The sequence below is a fragment of the Lampetra fluviatilis genome, chromosome 6 (genome assembly GCF_964198595.1).
Source record: "Lampetra fluviatilis chromosome 6, kcLamFluv1.1, whole genome shotgun sequence".
NCBI lineage: Eukaryota > Metazoa > Chordata > Hyperoartia > Petromyzontiformes > Petromyzontidae > Lampetra > Lampetra fluviatilis.
This window is the reverse complement of record NC_136280.1, coordinates 287116-293753: the sequence shown is the minus strand read 5'-3', so window position 1 is coordinate 293753 and position 6638 is coordinate 287116.

Below are 6638 nucleotides of genomic sequence, written 5' to 3'. Positions count from 1 at the left end.
TTCCCATCCCGCATCTCCCCTCCCCGGAGCACCCCCCCCCTTCCCTCTGGCCCCCCGCCCCCCCCCCCTGCCCCCCCCCTCGCCCCCCCCCCCCAAACCGCGTGTTTATGGGAAAAACACGCGGCGGTTGCTGCGACGCGCGGAGGAGCCGCGGCCTTGGGATTCATTCATAAATTTGGGCACTAGAAGAGGCCCCGCCCCTTAGCCCAGCACGAGGGGTGGACCCCCCCCCCCATCTCTCCCCCGAGGGGGGGGGGGCGTCACGTGACGAGGACTGGGGAATCCATCACTCGTCCTTTCCTTCATTTCTGTCCTCATTCACTCACTCCTTATTCACTCACTCCTCACTCACTCCTCACTCACTCCTCACTCACTCTCTCCTCACTCACTCCTCACTCACTCACTCACTCCTCACTCACTCACTCCTCATTCACTCTCTCCTCACTCACTCCTCACTCACTCACTCACTCACTCCTCATTCACTCACTCCTCACTCACTCCTCATTCACTCTCTCCTCACTCACTCCTCACTCACTCCTCACTCACTCACTCACTCCTCATTCACTCACTCCTCACTCACTCACTCCTCACTCACTCCTCACTCACTCCTCATTCACTCTCTCCTCACTCACTCCTCACTCACTCCTCACTCACTCCTCATTCACTCACTCCTCACTCACTCTCTCCTCACTCACTCCTCACTCACTCACTCACTCACTCCTCATTCACTCTCTCCTCATTCACTCTCTCCTCACTCACTCCTCACTCACTCCTCACTCACTCCTCACTCACTCACTCCTCACTCACTCTCTCCTCACTCACTCCTCACTCACTCCTCACTCACTCCTCACTCACTCACTCCTCACTCACTCCTCACTCACTCCTCACTCACTCACTCCTCACTCACTCACTCCTCACTCACTAACTCCTCACTCACTCCTCACTCACTCACTCCTCACTCACTACTCACTCACTCACTACTCACTCACTCCTCACTCACTCCTCACTCACTCCTCACTCACTCCTCACTCACTCACTCCTCACTCACTACTCACTCACTCACTACTCACTCACTACTCACTCACTCCTCACTCACTCCTCACGCACTCCTCACTCACTCCTCATTCACTCACTCACAACTCACTCACTCCTCACTCACTCTCTCCTCACTCACTCACTCACTACTCACTCACTCCTCACTCACTCCTCACTCACTCCTCACTCACTCCTCACTCACATCCTCACTCACTCCTCATTCACTCCTCAGTCACTCACTCACAACTCACTCACTCTCACTCACTCACTCCACTCCTCACTCACTCCTCACTCACTCACTCACTACTCACTCACTCCTCACTCACTCCTCACTCACTCACTCACATCACTCACTCACTCCTCACTCACTCCTCACTCACTCCTCATTCACTCCTCACTCACTCACTCACTCCTCACTCACTCCTCACTCACACCTCACTCACTCCTCACTCACTCCTCATTCACTCCTCAGTCACTCACTCACAACTCACTCACTACCTCACTCACTCTCTCCTCCACTCACTCACTCACTACTCACTCACATCACTCACTCCTCACTCACTCCTCACTCACTCCTCACTCACTCACTCCTCACTCACTCCTCACTCACTCCTCACTCACTCCTCACTCACATCCTCACTCACTCCTCATTCACTCCTCAGTCACTCACTCACAACTCACTCACTCCTCACTCACTCTCTCCTCACTCACTCACTCACTACTCACTCACTCCTCACTCACTCCTCACTCACTCACTCACTCACTCCTCACTCACTCCTCACTCACTCCTCATTCACACCTCAGTCACTCATTCACCCCTCACTCACTCCTCACACACACTCCTCATTCACCCCTCACTCACTCACTCACTCCTCACTCACTCACATCCTCACTCACTCTCTCCTCACTCACTCACACCACTAACTCCTCACTCACTCACTCCTCACTCACTCCTCACTCCTCACTCACTCTCACTCACTCACCAACTCACTCACTCACCACTCACTCACATCCTCACAACTCACTCACTCCTCACTCACTCTCTCCTCACTCACTCCTCACTCACTCCTCATTCACTCACTCACTCCTCATCACTCACACACTCCTCACTACTCACTCACTACTCACTCACTCCTAACTCACTCACTTCTCACTCACTCACTCACTCACACTCCTCATTCACTCACTCCACACTCACTCACTCACTACTCACTCACTACTCACTCACTCCTCACTCACACTCACTACTCACCTCACTCCTCACTCACTCACTCCTCACTCACTCCTCATTCACTCCTCACTCACTCATCACACCCCTCACTCACTCACTCCTCACTCACTCCTCATTCATCCCTCACTCACTCACTCACTCCTCACTCACTCACTTCTCCTCACTCTTTCCTCACTCACTCCTCACTTACTCCTCACTCACTCACTCACTCTCTCCTCCTCATCACTCCTCACTCACTCCTCACTCACTCCTTACTCACTCACTGCTCACTCACTCACTCTTCACTCACCCCTCACTCACTCACTCACTCACTCCTCTCTCTCTCACTCACACCTCACTCACTCTCTCCTCACTCACTCCTCACTTACTCACTCCTCACTCTCACCTCACTCACTCCTCACTCACTCCTCACTCACTCCTCACTCACTCACTCACTCACTCACTCCTCACTCACTCCTCACTCTCTCCTCACTCACTCCTCACTCACTCCTCACTCTCTCCTCACTCACTCCTCACTCACTCACTCACTATTTCCTCACTCACTCACTCCTCACTCACTCCTGACTCACTCACTCCGTCTCTCCTCACTCACTCACTTACTCACTCCTCACTCACATCACTCACTCACTCTCACTCACACTCCACACTCACTCCTCACTCACTCACTCCTCACTCACTCTCACTCTCACCTCACTCACTCCTCACTCACTCACTCACTATTCCTCACTCACTCACTCCTCACTCACTCCTGACTCACTCACTCACTCTCCTCACTCCTCACTCACTCACTCACTCCCTCACTCACTTCCCCACTCACTCCTCATTCACTCCTCACTCCTCACTCCTCACTCACTCTCTCCTCACTCACTCCTCACTCACTCACTCATTCCTCACACTCACTCACTCTCTCCTCACCCACTCCTCACTCACTCCACTCACTCACTCCTCACTCACTCACTCACTCCTCACTCACCTCACTCACTCACCCTCTCCTCACTCACTCACCCTCTCCTCACTCACTCACTTACTCCTCACTCACTCCTCACTCACTCATTCCTCACTCACTCTCTCCTCACTCACTCCTCACTCACTCACTCCTCACATCACTCACTCACTCACACTCACTCACTCACTCCTCACTCACTCACTCCTCACTCACACTCACTCACTCACACACCACTCACTCACACACCCTCACTCACTCACTCCTCACTCACCTCTCCTCACTCACTCACTCCTCACTCACTCTCACTCACTCACTCACTCACTCCTCACTCACTCACTCACATCCTCACTCACTCACTCCTCACTCACTCTCACTCACTCACTCACTCACTCCTCACTCACTCACTCCTCACTCACTCACACCTCACTCACTCACTCACCCTCACTCACTCACTCCTCACTCACTCTCTCCTCACTCACTCACTCTCACTCACTCACACCTCACTCACTCACACACTCACTCCTCACTCACTCACTCTCTCCTCACTCACTCACTCACTCCTCACTCACTCTCTCCTCACTCACTCACCATCCTCACTCACTCTCCCTCATCACTCACTCCTCACTCACACTCATCCTCACTCACTCACACTCACTCCTCACTCACTCTCTCCTCACTCACATCCTCACTCACTCACTCACTCCTCACTCACTCCTCACTCACTCCTCACTCACTCCTCACTCACTCACTCACTCCTCACTCACTCCTCACTCACTCACTCCTCACTACTCCTCACTCACTCATTCCTCACTCCACACTCACTCACTCACACTCACTCACTCACCACTCCTCACTCACTCACTCACTCACTCTCTCCTCACTCCTCACTCACTCACTCACTCTCTCCTCACTCTCCTCACTCACATCCTCACTCACTCACTCACTCACTCACTCCTCACTCACTCTCTCCTCACTCACTCACTCCACACTCACTCATTCCTCACTCACTCCCACTCACTCCTCACTCACTCACTCCTCACTCACTCCTCACTCACTCCTCACTCACTCACTCACTCACTCCTCACCACTCCTCACTCACTCCTCACTCACTCCTCACTCACTCCTCACTCACTCACTCACTCACTCCTCACTCACACTCACTCACTCACTCACTCCTCACTCACTCCTCACTCACTCCTCACTCACTCCTCACTCACCTCACTCACTCCTCACTCACTCACTCCTCACTCACTCACTCACTCCTCACTCACTCCTCATCACTCACTCCTCACTCACTCATCCTCACTCACTCACACTCACCACTCCTCACTCACTCTCTCCTCACTCACTCCTCACTCACTCACTCACTCACTCCTCCTCACTCACTCACATCTCACTCACTCCTCACTCACTCACTACTCACTCACTCACTCACTCCTCACTCACTCCTCACTCACTCCTCACTCACTCACTCACTCACTCTCTCCTCACTCTCTCCTCACTCACCTCACTCACTACTCCTCACTCACTCACTCACCTCCTCACTCACTCCTCACTCACTCACTCCTCACTCACTCCTCACTCACTCACATCCTCACTCACTCACTCACTCACTCCTCACTCACTCACTCCTCACTCACTCACTCACTCACTCCTCACTCACTCCTCACTCACTCACTCCTCACTCACTCTTCACTCTTCCTCACTCACTCACTCCTCACTCACACACTCACTCCTCACTCACTCCTCACTCACTCACTCCTCACTCACTCACTCACACTTCACTCACTCACTCACTCCTCACTCACTCACTCACTCCTCACTCACTCCTCATTCACTCACTCCTCACTCACTCACTCCTCACTCACTCACACTCACTCACTCCTCACTCACTCCTCCACACTCACTCCTCACTCACTCACTCACTCTCCTCACTCACTCACTCACTCACTCACTCACTCCTCACTCACTCTCTCCTCATTCACTCACTCCTCACTCACTCATTCCTCACTCACTCACACTCACTCCTCACTCACTCACATCCTCACTCACTCCTCACTCACTCCTCACTCACTCACTCACTCACTCCTCACTCACTCCTCACTCACTCCTCACTCACTCACTCACTCTCTCCTCACTCACTCCTCACTCACTCACTCACTCACTCACTCTTCACTCACTCCCTCACTCACTCACTCATCACTCACTCCTCACTCACTCACTCTCCTCACTCTCTCCTCACTCACTCCTCACTTCACTCCTCACTCACTCCTCACTCACTTCCTCACTCACTCCTCACTCTCTCCTCACTCACTCATCACTCACTCCACACTCACTCACTCCTCACTCTCTCCTCACTCACTCCTTACTCTCTCCTCACTCACTCCTCACTTACTCCTCACTCACTCACTCCTCACTCACTACTCACTCACTCCTCACTCACTCACTCACTCACTCCTCACTCTCTCCTCACTCACTCCTCACTCACTCACACTCACTCCTCACTCACTCACTCCTCACTCACTACTCACTCACTCCTCACTCACTCACTCACTCACTCCTCACTCACTCCTCACTCACTCCTCCTCACTCACTCACTCACTCCTCACTCACTCACTCACTCCTCACTCTCTCCTCATTCACTCACTCCTCACTCACTCACTCACTCACTCACTCTCTCCTCACTCACTCACTTCTCATTCACTCCTCACTCACTCACTCTCACTCACTCACTCACTCACTCTCACTCACTCCTCACTCACTCCTCACTCACTCACTCCTCACTCACTCACTCACTCTCTCCTCACTCTCTCCTCACTTCACTCACTCCTCACTACTCTCACTCACTCACTCCTCACTCACTCTCTCCTCATTCACTCACTCCTCACTCACTCACTCCTCACTCACTCACTCACTCTCACTCACTCTCTCCTCACTCACTCCTCACTCACTCACTCCTCACTCACTCCTCACTCCTCACTCACTCTCTCTCTCATTCACTCACTCCTCACTCACTCACTTCCTCACTCACTCACACTCACTCCTCACTCTCACTCACTCCTCACTCACTTCCTCACTCACTCCTCACTCACTCACTCTCTCCACACTCTCTCCTCACTCACTCCTCACTCACTCCTCACTCACTCACTCATCACTCACTCTTCACTCACTCCCTCACTCACTCACTCATCACTCACTCCTCACTCACTCCTCACTCACTTCCTCACTCACTCACTCACTCACTTCACTCACTCACTCACTCCTCACTCTCTCCTCACTCACTCCTCACTCACTCCTCACTCACACTCACTTCATCACTCACTCTTCACTCACCCCTCACTCACTCACTCATCACTCACTCCTCTCTCTCACTCACTCACTCCTCACTCACTCCTCACTCACTCACTCACTTCCTCACTCACTCCT